We start from the raw sequence: 13,863 nt of genomic DNA on the forward strand, positions 1-13,863 counted from the left end.
CACTAGCTATCCAGTAATTGTTAGGCATTCTTTTACAATGAAAATAATCTTACTTTTTTTTTTTTAATAAAAATGACACATGTTGGTTAGAAAGTCTTCAAACAATATAAAAGAACACAGAAAAGAGTAAAGTTCACTCTAACCCCTCCCTTCAGAGATAACTACTGCTAACACTTCATCCGTATCTGATCATTTATCAAGTGTTTCTTTGACTCCATCCCAATATATAATTACTTTTTTTTTTAAGTTTCTATTTTGTTTATTTTTGCTCTCATTTTTATTATTTCCTTCCTTCTACTGGTTTGGGGTTTTGTTTGTTCTTCTTTTTCTGGTTCCTTTGGGTGTAAGGTCAGGGATATGTAGTTACTTTTATAAATGTTTGCTGGAGCAGAGGTTGGTGGAGTAACTGGGCAATGGGCATTATGGAGGGTACTTGATTTAATGAGCCCTGGGGGGGTCTATGCAACTAATGAACCACTGAACTCTACTCCTGAAACTCATAATACACTCTATGTTAATTAATTGAATTTAAATAAAAAATGTAAATGTATCAACACTTTAAAAAAGAGCATGCATGTATTTTCTACTTACAGGGTAAATCATTGATATTTATATATGTTATTTCAACCATATTATGTTTTACATTTCTCTATTATGTTATTCGGTACAAAAAAGATTTATGATAGTTATACTTCAAGGTAGTTACACTTCGCCTTGATTTTGAATGTTTGACATTAACATCATAACCCTTCCTTCCTTTCTGCTTCTACTTTCCTAGACATTCAAGGCTGATACAAGACTCTGCCCCAAGCAAGTTCAGGATTTTAAGAGGTTAATTTTTTTTTTAATTTTTAATTTTTTAAAAGATGTTATTTATTTATTTGAGAAAGAGAGTGAGAGCATGAGCACAAGTAGTGGGAGACAGAGGGAGAAGCAGACTCCCTGCCAAGCAGGGAGCCCCACCCAGGGCTCAATCCCAGAACTCCAGGATCATGACTGAGTAGAAGGCAGATGCTTAACTGACTGAACCACCAGGTGCCATATATATATATATGATGTATATATATATATTTTTTTTTTTTTTTTAAAGGCTCAATTTTCTTTTGCCTTCCCTCACAACAACTAACAGACAGTTTACAGCCACCTGCTCTGTAGTTTACTCATCTTAGATTCTGTAAGAATTGAGGTCTTATAAGTCCTACTACCCTGTTGGAATCCAGGTCCCCCGTACCGAAAAAGATGGTGCCAAATTGTAGCAGCAGGTCAACTCCAGGGAGTATGAGTTTTCACTGTTTTTCAAGGAAAGCTATTAAGTCACAGCTCATGGGCAGTTCAAAGGAAGTTTAACGGCTTCTTTCTTTTTTCCCCTTGAGATGATCACATTTGCCTTAGTATTTGAACACATTTTGTGCTTCACCTCTAGAGAAGTGGCCACTTCCAAGTCAGCATATTGTTATTTACCAATGGGCAAATTAAGAGCTTTCTAAATTTAGTCTAACTCCTTTTGAGTTTTCTCATTAAGAGGAAACAATGAAGAAAAACCAAGTTCTTGCTTCTTGTACCTATTTTTGTTCCCAAGGAGAGAATAACGATGATGCCAGGAAGCACTCGAGGATGCCTGTTATAGCCTATTATATTACATGTACCATCTCTACTCCAAACCTCAGAGCCACAAGCCCCATGAGTGTGACTCCTACCCTCTCCAGGTCAGAGTCCTGAAGCTCAGAACGGGTAACAGCAGTTACACAGGGCGACCAGTTGTGGCAAGAGTTGCTGCGAGTTGACCCAGTTCTGCTGGACTCCACCGAGTTCCACTTGTTCCACTCCTCCAAGAGCTGGACTTCTGAAGGAAGCAGGAAATTCTTTGTTTTTCTATGTTTTGAGTAATGTTTCCTCTTTTACTCTCCTTGGATGTTCTTTCCTGGTGTCCAGCGAGCACGAATTCCATATGCAGCTACAGAGATGCAAATAGGAAGGAGTGGAAGCCTAGAACCTGTTTAATTTACAGTTCAGCCAACACATGTAACTTCCTTGAATAAACCCTCCAGGAGTGTTAATGGAATCAAACCCCCTGTTATGTTAGTGCTCTAAATCCAGAATGTACCTCAGTGATTTAACAAAGAACACAGATACCAAATACGGCTCTCAATCTATTGCCAATGCCATACAAAGCTTTACTGTTGTTTAGAGGAATCAGCTCGGTAGCAAAACATTCTACCTAGTTTCAGGAATAACTGCAATCAGAATGGCAAAATAGGTAAAATTTTATGAATACTTAGACTTTTTTTCCCCCACAACCAACTAAAACTTCTAATATGTAATTTTGGAAAAAAACAAAAAACAAAAAAAGAGGTGCCCCTCTGCAAATGTACTGAAGATACATTTTCATTATGGGAGCTGTATAAGGTGTTTTGGTATCATTGGCTAAAAGGACCTGGGAATGGGAAGGAAGTTAAGTGTTTGGTCCAAACCTGCAGCTTAGAGCTACTGGTGTAAGACATTATACCTGCAGGACTTTCCACACATTCAGGTCCTTCTCCAGACTCACTGATTCAAATTTCTGAGAAGTGGAGTCACAGGCATGTGTGTTTCAAAAAAAAAGGTGATTTTGATGTGTATCACAGGTTCAGAACCTCCGGGCTGGAGCAGTGCCTTCCCTGGGCCAGCACTCCGAGTAGCAATGACGCAATAATGGTGGCTTCCACCACCAAAAATTCTTCCCTTCCCCTTTCCCGCCCTTACCCCCCAGCCCCGTGTAAAACCAATCAATCAGTCAAAGAATTGTACAACGAAAGAAACATGGGAAGATAGACAAAGATGGCAGATACGAATCATCCCATTCTCAGAGAGCTGAGGCTTCGTTGTCTGCAGTGAATACTTGATACCCATAACCATGTGTACGCTGGGAAAGAGTTTTTGAATACAATAAATACACTTTTTACTAGCAAAGCCCAATGAAGAAACCAAAGCACTTTTTTTTTTCATCCAGTCATATGATGAGTAGACAGAAATCACTTAGAAATCATGGAATCCAACAGCTTCATTTGACATGTGAAGAAACAGCCCTGAGTGGGGAAGTGACTTATTTCATGCCACACAGCACAAACCATGCATCTCAGGGACCTACCTAGGAATGCAAACCAAGCTGTCCATTCTTTTTTGGAAACTTGCCCGACTGACATGACAAGGAACACAAACAGCGGCTCAACCATGTCTAGAAGGGAGAGATTCTACTCTTCGATAAAGCACCAGCAGCCTAACCAAGAATTGTTAAGGGAGAAAAGAAAAGAAACACGTTCCTTAGAAAAGCTACCCATCTCCCCAAAGAGTAAAACAACCAAAGCCACCTCTACATTCGCTTTCCTGTCATCAATGTGAATTGTTCTCTAAGGACAGATCTTAAAGGGCAGACCTAGCCACAACTTCATTGAGTGCTGTTTTCTGGATCTATACTTGCTCTTCCAAACTCAGTCTCTCTCTTTTCCCCAGCACCTCCCCCTCCCCCAACACACACACACACACACCCAAAAAACCTTAAAGATGGGAACTAGAATAAGGGAGAGGATCTTATTTTAAGGAATCCATATTATATCATTAATGTCTATGGACTCATTGTGCCCTGCACCTCATTCATATCATGATGTCCTAGCCCCTAGGACCTCAAAATGTGACTCTATTTGAAAAGAGGGTCTTTATGGGTGCCTGGGTGGCTCAGTGGGTTAAAGCCTCTGCCTTCAGCTCTGGTCACAGTCTCAGGGTCCTGGGATGGAGTCCTGCATTGGGGGGGGGCCCCCTCTCTGCTCAGCAGGGAGCCTGCATCCCCCTCTCTCTCTCTGCCTGCCTCTTTGCCTACTTGTGATCTCTCTCTCTGTCAAATAAATAAAATCTTTTAAAAAAAAGAAAAAGAAAAAAAAAGAAAAGAGGGTCTTTAAAGAGGTCACTTAGTTAAAATAAGGTTGTTAGGGTGAGTCCTAATCCAGTATGAATGCTGTCCCTATAAGAAAAGGAAATTAGGACACAGATGCATACAAAGGGAAGCCCAGGTGAAAACAGCAGAAGATGACAAGCCAAGGAGAAAGGTCTCAGAGGAAACCAACCTTGCCAACACCTTGATCTCAGACTTCTAGCCTCCAAAACTGGAAGCAAACAAATTTGTTTTGTTTCAGATACTCAGTGGTATTTTGTTATGGCAGCCCTAGGAAATGAATTCACTGAATTACTGTATTCATCTGCCATGGAGATAAGTTTTCATCTCATTCTTTAACAAGTCAGAATGGAATGCCAGTGTCATCATTTTGACCCCTGAGTTACAATGAGGACCCAGGCTTGGATCAGTTAGGGTGCTTCTGCAGGGGAAAAAAAAAGGGAAAACCCACCTCCAGTAACTGAAGTAACAGATGGGATGTATTTGTCTCAAACAACTGAAATGTCCAGAGATAGCTTAGACTCCAAGAACAGCAGGGTCAGGGTGTGGCCTCTTCTGCCTCTCCTTGTTTATCAGGCCTGTGGTTAAGCGGACTTCCCTGAAGGTGGAAGATGACATCAGTAAGTACACATACTTCTTCAGGGCCATCCAAGAAGAAAGAATGGCATCCCATAAGCCCTGAAACAAGTCCAGGCCTTCTCTGAGGAACCAGTCATTGTTACACGAGTGTCAACAACTAATGTTCCTTGAGCACTAAATACGTGCCAGACACTCTTCTAACTGAATTTGCTTCTGCTGAATTAACGCCAGCAATCCTCATAAAAAGAGCAATGGTACGACCCCAATTGGTTAATTCAATCGAGGTTGACTCCTGGAGCTGAGGAGAGGTAAGCCCCCTGCCCCTAAAGTATTCAGTCATTTCACAACATGCAGAATGGATATTAAGGAAACCCCACAGCATGAACGAAGCCACGTCTCTGGAAAATTATAACTGCACCATGCTTCAGTTATCCGTCACGACTCAGATTAATACAGGCAAAAAGCAAGATCCTCTCTGCTTTCATTGTCCATATGACCCAAATTACCCTTTTCCTCTATGTTCCTCTGAATGTCAGAGGACTGTTTTCTCCTTGTAGGCACAGATGCCAGCGGAGACCAAGTGCAGAAGCATGTAGGATTCTGGGGATCTGTTCCCAGACATGTCACCAGCCTTCCTCCTGCAAGTTATAGTGGCCTCTTGGGTCAAATCTGGGCCTCTTTGAATCTGCTGCTCTTGTGACATCTGTGTGGAAGCCTCTTGGCTTGTTCTGACTTGTGTGGAGCTACCTTCTCGGTTACTCCTTTTTTTAATTTATTTTTCTTCCTCCTCTGTTACTCTTGATTTACAGTAAGAGAGGAGCAATCAGGGACATCTGGATGGCTCAGTTGGTTAAGCCACTGCCCTCCAGCTTGGGTCATGATCCTGGAGTCCTGGGATCGAGTCCCATATTGGGCTTCTCCTGCTTTGCAGGGAGCCTGCTTCTCCCTCTCCCTCTCCCCCCGCTCATGCTCTCTCTCCCTCTCTGTCAAATAAATAAATAAAATCTTAGGGGCGCCTGGGTGGCTCAGTGGGTTAAGCCGCTGCCTTCGGCTCAGGTCATGATCTCAGGGTCCTGGGATCAAGTCCCACATCGGGCTCTCTGCTCAGCAGGGAGCCTGCTTCCTCCTCTCTCTCTGCCTGCCTCTCTGCCTACTTGTGATCTCTCTCTGTCAAATAAATAAATAAAATCTTAAATAAATAAATAAATAAATAAAATCTTAAATTAAAAAAAAAAGGAGCATCCTTTCCTCCTTCCAAGCCCAACCTTGCACCTGCTGTGTGGTTCACTGTAAAGGGTTAAATGCACTGGTCTGATAGTCTCCATTTTTCAAACTTGAATTCAATTTGAATTTTATCATGGGTCACAAATCCCAGAAATGCATGTATTATGATTTATGGCATTCTACTAAATCAGGTGTTAACCTCATCAGGCTTCACTGATTAGAAATAAATAATGGGCGACTTTCTGCCCAAATGCTAAACAGTTCACTGCTACCTTGGCACAACTTAGTGAAACTTTTTGGGAACATAATTTGATGACGCTTTATCAAAAGTCACCAAATATTTGTATCTTTTATATAGTCATCCCACTCCTGGAGGACTTATTTAAAAGTGCACGGGTCAAGGCATTATGTGCAACTGTGTTCATTAAAGACTGGCTTAGAATAACGTAAATGGAAACAGTACACATTCTAACCATAGGCATGGCTAAGACAATTATAGTAAAAGGCTCCTTTGAGGGAAATATTATGTAACTATTAGTAGTTTCTTTTGTTTGGAACCCTTTCCCACCCCCTCTGCCTTACTTTTCTGCCAGCTAACTCCCACTTAGCCTTCAAGACTCAGGGTACCCACCCCATATTGGGGCCCCTCCTCCTCTGTGCTTATGTAACACCTGGGCACACCTCTGTGAGGGCATTTCTAGCCCATCCCATTGATTTTGCTTGTCAGTCTCCTCAATTGATTGAAACTCATCGAGGCAGAGTCTGTCCTTGGCGCAACAAGTTAAAAACCAGAAGGGGCGGGGGCAAGAAATAATATTATTCCTAACACTGAAAACTCGGGCTTCAGCTGATTTCGGCCAGCCTTCCTACCGACCCCAGCCCTGCCCCTAAACACCCAGCCCCACCAGCGCCACATTCACCTCCTCAGTCTCTTGCGGAAGGTGAGAAATCCGCTTAAAGTCCCTCTACAGGGAGTGTCTTGTTGGGGGGGGGGGGGAGCAATGGGTAGGAGTTTGGAATGGGGCCTGTGGAATATTCCTTCAAAACTCCAGGAACCGCTAACATTCTTTCACATTTCGTTCCACGAAGTTCGTTTCCACGAATGTCTGAGTTACCTTACATACAAATGGGGGCTGCAAACGGTCGGGTGATTCGGTTTACACTGACAGGCGAAGCGCGTTCCCTCCTCGCAGGCAGCACTGCTTCAAAGAGCAGGAAAGGGGGCTCAGCCCAGTCCCCGTGTCAGGGATTTGGGGTCGCTTCTCTTCTCCCATTCTTTTTCCAGCCCGGCTCCCTGGAGGCTCCGCGCCGCGCTCCCTTTTGCCCGCCCGACTTCTGAGCGGAGCGCTCCGGAGGGAGGAGAACCGGCGAATCCTCGCGGGCTCCCGGCGCTCGCGGACCGGGGCCCGCCCCCACCCGCGCCCGGCCCCGTCACGTTGGCTGCAGAGCGCATCCCGGCTGCACCCCGGCGGGGGGGCGCCGGGGGTAGCTAAGGGGAGCGGGTCACGTGAGAGGAGGAGTCTGACCTACTTTCCCTGGCGGCAGGCGCCTGCGTACCTCCGGGCTGCACGGCGGCCGGGAGGCTCACGTGGAATCGCACGTGCCGGGTGCTCCCGCCCGGAGTCCGGGGCGGGGCGCGCTCAGGGCGGGGCCGCGTGGGGAGGCGGGCTGGGGCTGCGGGACCCGCCCGCAGGCCCGCAGTGCTCAGGGGTCCCGCGTGCCAATCCCGCAACCCTCGCCCTTGCACCCGCTGCTTTGGAGAGCTGCTTCGGCGCCCGGGGCGGGGGGGCTTCCCACAAATTCATGCACTTCAGTATTACTGAACGCACAAATTAAAACAGAGTTCCTGCACATATGCCCTTTAAATCAGCAATTCCACAACTGGGAGTTTGTCCTACAGATGGGCTCCCACGTCTGTGAAATGTCGCTCCAGAAGGATAATCATTACATCACTGTTTGATATCACACGCGATGGGAAACAGTCTGTCCAACAATAAAACTGGTCAAATTCGTGGGAACGTAAATTATGATTGGGCGTATTTGGAATTCTCTGCGGCTGTTAAAAAGAAATGGAGACAGCTCAGTAGACATTGATACGGAGAGATCTCCAAGATCCATTCCGTGATCCAAGAAAATTTAAATGGAGCAGAACAGCGTGTATGGGATTCTGACATTTGTGTGAATAAATACACATATATGTTTGTAAATGTATAGAATAGCTCTGGAAATATGCGTAAGAAACTGGTAAAGGAAGGTATGTTGGATGACTGAGGAGCCAATGGGGAGGAAAGAGACTACACAGACACACTTTTGTAACCTTTACATTTTGTACTCTGTGTGCCTAATTTATTTTTAAATACACATTTTAAAAACGAAGAGTTATTTAGCACCGACTCTGGGCTGGGCATCAGGTTTGATGTAAATCATTTCCTTCTAGAAAGTTTGTCATGTATAATATCTGCAGCATTTCCTATTCTGTCAGCTTGTATCTTAATGTTTCAGGCTTTCTGATCAACTCTGATAAGAGATTTTTTTTTTAACTTCCAAGATAAACAACCCAATAGGTCCTCTCCAAGTTCTTGGAGGTACTCTCCAAGTTCTAGCTCTTAAAGTAAGACATCTTTTTTTTTTTTTTAAAGATTTTATTTATTTATTTGAGAGAGAGAGACAGTGAGAGAGAGCATGAGCGAGGGGAAGGTCAGAGAGCGAAGCAGACTCCCCATGGAGCTGGGAGCCTGATGTGGGACTCGATCCCGGGACTCCAGGATCACGCCCTGAGCCGAAGGCAGTCGTCCAACCAACTGAGCCACCCAGGCGTCCCAAGGTAAGACATCTTAACTAAGGGATTCTCAGCAACAAACATTTGCACAATAAAGTCTACACAACAATATTGCATTGGTAATTAACCTTTGCTCTCTCAATTACTCTCTGAGTTTGTATAGCAGCTATTATTGTCACCGTAGTTACTATTATGTATCAGTTGTAATATAGTTGACTGCGAGTAACAGAAAATCTAACTAAGTGGCTTGAGCAGAAAGTTCCTTTAACTGAAGTCCTGGATAGGGTGGACTTCAGGAATAGTTTGATTCAGCTGCCATACCTTTCACGGTGGCAGCTTCATCGGAAGCTGTGGGAACATCTCACCTGATGAAAATGCTTCTTTCCTAGAGGCAAGAGCAAACATCTCATAATTCATAATTCATTGGCCTAAGTTGGATCAAGTACCTGGTAAATCAGGGAGAACTAGAAAAAACAAACAAACTAGGTTTGGATGTTGAGGAAGCAATGATGATGACCCTCACATCACTTCTACTATCATTGCTATCACTATTATAGTTGACCTGTGAGCAACATAGGAGCGGAGACACTGCCTTCCCACACAGTCCAAGATTGATGTATGACTTTTGACAACCTCACTCTTAACTATTAATAGCCTAATAATACTGTTGACCAGAAGCCTTACCAATAATACAGTTAACACACATTTTGCATGTTATATCTATTATATACTGTATTCTTACAATAAAGTAAGCTAGAGAAAAGAAAATGTTAAGAAAGTCATAAGGAAGAATACATTTACAGTACTGTACTGAATTTATCAGAACCCCAAATTCAAGTATACGTGAACCTACACAGTCTAAACTGTGTCATTCAAGGGTCAACTGTATTTCTCCCCCTTTCCAGGTATGGACTGGGTGATAGTTCTTGGCTTGTCCCACGTTATGCAACCAGTGCATGTGCATTTTCCCTGTACCCCTTCCTGATGAGGGAGAAAAAGCAGCAATGAATTAGAGGAAATCAATCTCCACAACTAGGGAAACAACTTGAGTTATGGTGAGTGATCAAATGGTGTCATTTTGGCAGATCATATAAAGGAAGTATACAAGAACCACACTTATGTGCTATTTCTTTATCCACTTCTCCAGTAAGTATTAGACTCCTACTGTATATATATGGACACACATGGGCTCTTGGAGAAAAACAGAAGACATTCACAACCAAGACCCTGGGCTCAGAGGGAATATGGTCAAGTCAGGCAGATAAGATAGATGCTTGGAAAATGTTAAGATAATGATATGAGACAGCATGTAATTAAGTGCCTAAGTGGACGATAACACAGTGTGGCAGGTATTCCCAGCAGAGGGAGACCACATAGGAGGAGACTGGTAGAACAAGAGAGCAGATAGAAGAGGGCCTTGACAGAAGAATCAGATTAGGTAAGATAAACAATGGAGAAGGGAAGGGATGTATGGAGGGTAAGACAATATCTGAGCAAAGGAGTGGAAGTCAGAAAGAATCTAGTATTCTCAAGATCAGAGGTGAGACTTACTGGCATAGGGTGTTCGTGTTGAAGAGGAGTGAGAGATAATGATGGAAACATAAGGAACCATGTACCTCAGGTTTATATTCCTTGTGCATAGAGAGGCAGGGTAATTATTTAAACCGTACTGGCTCTTGCTCCCACCTGCTCATGCTTTCCAAAGCTCATCCAGTTAAACAAAAGAGTAGTCAAGGGTCTTCCACGTGTGCTCACACACCAGTCAGCCAATCACAGTCACCCTGTGGCAGCTGCCAGATTCCTCCCATCCTGTGCTGGTCCCCCTCCTATCACCCCTTCCCAGGAAAGTGGGATGAAAGGTAGGTCACTGCCACCACCAACCACTTGACTGGTTATGTGGGGAAGAGAGGGAGGAGTCGAGAGCGATTCCAAATGTCCTCACCATGTCCACTGCACACTATGTCAGCAGGGTGCGCATCACACCCAGAGCATTCCTTTCACTGGCAGGTTTGCTCAATAAGGGGAAGGACCTCCTCCAGCACACTGGGTGTTCAAAAGCTCAGCAACGGTCAACCCAAGATCAAGGCTTACTCCCAAGCGCAGAACCTGGACCAGTGTGAGGCAAATGAAGGCTCAGTTGCACAATCTGAGGAGGCACCTACTCTGGGGTCTCACAAGGGCAGCTCTATGGGAATGGCATGCCATTGTCTTTGCTCCGTGGTCTGGAGAGGCCAAAACTAGAAACCCAAGAGTGTCCATCTGAGACTTTTAGACACACAGCATTTTAAGGAAGTTTTAACAGCTGCTAGTGACAGATGTTGATTTTGATGGACACCCATATATTTGTCTGTTTATTTTTTTCCTCTTTCTTATGAAAGTCCTTTTTGCTCATTCTTTTTTCCCAAAGCCCAAATCATACATAGACTTTGAGTTTATGAATGAGATGTGTGAATTTATATGGAAATATAAGTTGTATATTCATCTGATAATTGAACATACATGCATTAAAGAGTCTGCAGGTATAGACCAGGGATGCATTCGTTGTTGGGACTGTGAAGAAAATAAACAAGAATCAGTGGAAGGCTTGCTTTCCAGGAAATCTCAGCCTACTAGGGGAGATGGTCTATAAGGAGAAGACAAGCTTGTCAACAAATAAGGGTAGTAAGCAAGTACAAAAGTTTATCAGGATTGGTAGAGCATAAGAGTGAATGGGGGATGCCTGGGTGGCTCAGTTGGTTAAGCATCTGCCTTTGACTCAGGTCATGATCCCAGAGTCCTGGGATCAAGTCTCACACTGGGCTCCTTGCTCAGCAGGGAGCCTGCTTTTCCCTCTGCCTGCTGCTATCCCTGCTTGTGCTCTCTCTGACAAATAACCATTAAAAAATGTTTAAAATTAAACAAATTTGAAAAAGGGAGATAGAGAGAAAATGGCTCTCTCTACCATAGCTGGCAGTGTGTGGTAGATAGAGGAAGTCAAGAAAGGGCTTCAGGTAGAATGTGATACCTGACATAGGTCTACAGAGGTCAGGCCCCTCATCAGTCAGGCATTGTGCTAAGAAGTTGGGGTAGGGAATGGTGGGGTGTTAAATCTCAGATATCAAAAAAAACTGACATTCCTCTTGGGAACAGGCCTGAAGACAGAACATTGCAAAAGTCCTGAGAAGTGATCAACAGGGATTTCTGCCCCGTGCTTTGAAGGGACAGGAGAAAGGGCCAGGTGCCTTGGGTGGGAATGGGGAGACAAGTTTGGGGTATGACAAAGCTATGCATTCCCCTGGTATAGACAGGCTTGAGCACATTGGCATAAAGAACCAAGTTTTTCAAGGGCTGGAAACTCCCATTTTCTTTCCCCTTCGATATTCAACATTGTTTGCAAATTTCTGATGCCTGAGAGAGTGCTGACTGATACTAAAACATACAAAAGGATAGCAAAATGTCACAGTGATGGAACGGTAGTGTGGTTGATGGTAGGGCCTTGATGGTCAAGTTGAGGATGAAGCATGTGTTCAAGGCTGAGCCGTCTTATCACCAAGGGAATACTGACTTAAAAGAATAAAGAAGTATTTTTTTTGCTCGTACTGTGTATCCATTGCAGGTTGGCATGGACTTTGCTTCGTCCCGTCATTGTTCTCAGTTGGGGACTGAGATAGAAGGAACAGCTATTATGTGACAAATTGCTCATCTTGGCATAGCAGAGCTCTGGTGGGTCCTGCATCTGCAATGTTTCAAGAAACATTCCAGCCGGGAAAAGCTGGCTATTGCTTCCGGTCACAACCCATTGGCCAGAACTAGTCATGTGGTCCCACCCAACCACAAATGGTCAAGTGAGCACAATTCTACCTGGTGCCAGGAAGGTAAGGGAATTGGAATATTTGTATATAATAATAATATATTTGTATATATTATTTGTATATATATACAAATATTATATACAAATATACAAATATATTTATATATACAAATATAATATACTTGTATATATAATTGGAAATTGGAATATTTGTATATAATAATAACTACTATGCCTGTGACATCCTTCTTCTCGAGCTGACTCACCAAATTCAGTCTCCTGGAAATACTAGGAATGATATTGATGGCAAGAATAATACTAAACACTAATTCTCGAGTGTTTGCTACTCTATTAGAATCGAGGTAGGCACTAGTCTAAACACTTTCCCTGTAATTATTTAATTCTCCCAATAAGCTAGAATCACAGAAAAGGTGACCCGAGGGAAGGGAAGAATAACCTTTCAGCAGCAAGTGTCAGGAAAATTGAGCCTATTTTATAAACCAGGTCTGTAAAGTGGGACATATTGATTCCATTATATATATATAAGTGATATATATATATCTCCATATATATATATATCTCCACTTCCACTTTGTAAAGGATGGATTCGGTGTGTAACAAAACCAGGGAGGTGTAAATTCAAGAGCATGAATAAATGAACGAGGGCACTATTCTTATATTCCATTGTCCACAATAATAATAGTTATTTTATAAGTTTATGCACAACATTTTATTACAGGCTATCCTTATCCCCAGCAAACACAGGATCCTCGAGGGAAACGGTGATTAGAACGCTTTCCTCCATATTGGCTCAGGGAGCATCCCTAGAGGAGCAGAGTCCAGAGTGCTTACTGTGAGATACTGTTTGCAGAACAGGGACACAAGGGACACCTGGAAAAGGTGTGTGTGTGTGTGTGTGTGTGTGTGTGTATGTGTGTGCCCGTGTGAGAAAGAGAGAGATCAGGCATGCTTCTGTATCTGTAAATGCATTTTCTTTTTATGTTTGCATACTTTGCTCACTATAGTCTGAATGTTGGTTTTCCCCAATTCATAGGGGAAATCCTATCCCCCCTAAAATTGGATTAGGAAGTGGACCTTTGGGAGGTGCTTTGGACATGAGAATGAAGTCCTCAGGAATGGGGTTAGTGCCTTATAAGAGAGGCTCCAGAGAGATCCTTACCCCCTCTTACTGTGTGAGGACACAGCAAGAAGGCACCTGTTCTAACGGGAAGGGGATCCTCACCAGAAGGCCACCATGCTGTCACCCTGATCTTGGACTTGCCAGCCTCCGGCACTGTGAGCAATAAATTTCTGTTGTTTATAAGCCACCCCGTCTGTGCTGTTTTGCTAGAGCAGACAAAGACAATGCCTAACTATTTATAAGCAGCTTATAGAGATTCTCTCCTTTATATTTTCTCTATTTTCACAGCCCCCAAAGGGAATTACTTACCAAATATTTCTGAGAAATTGCTGCTGATTTGGGAAAAATGTTTTATGAATTGCATGCAAAACTGGTAAAATAATAATAGCTAACATCTGAGAGCTTATTATATGCCAGGCACCATG

At 43.4% G+C, this 13,863-nt stretch overlaps 1 protein-coding gene across 4 annotated transcripts in view; it reads right to left on the reverse strand.

Annotated features, from left to right (window-relative positions):
- STXBP4 (syntaxin binding protein 4) overlaps positions 1-13,863 on the reverse strand; it is a 270,874-nt gene that overhangs the window by 18,101 nt on the left and 238,910 nt on the right. Inside the window, exons 21-23 of one of the 4 annotated variants that reach the window (XR_006384563.1) lie at positions 8,829-8,892; positions 4,377-4,523; positions 1,095-1,954 (exon numbers count right to left, since the gene is read on the reverse strand). The exons of 1 other annotated variant lie outside the window; for it this stretch is intronic. The gene's annotated coding sequence lies outside the window, so the exon portion shown is untranslated. Of the gene's footprint in view, positions 1-1,094; positions 1,955-4,376; positions 4,524-8,828; positions 8,893-13,863 lie in introns of those variants that run through there. 2 more of the 4 variants (XR_006384562.1, XR_006384564.1) reach the window with 2 other exon arrangements.

The sequence above is a fragment of the Neovison vison genome, chromosome 5, assembly GCF_020171115.1.
Source record: "Neovison vison isolate M4711 chromosome 5, ASM_NN_V1, whole genome shotgun sequence".
NCBI classification, from domain to species: domain Eukaryota; kingdom Metazoa; phylum Chordata; class Mammalia; order Carnivora; family Mustelidae; genus Neogale; species Neogale vison.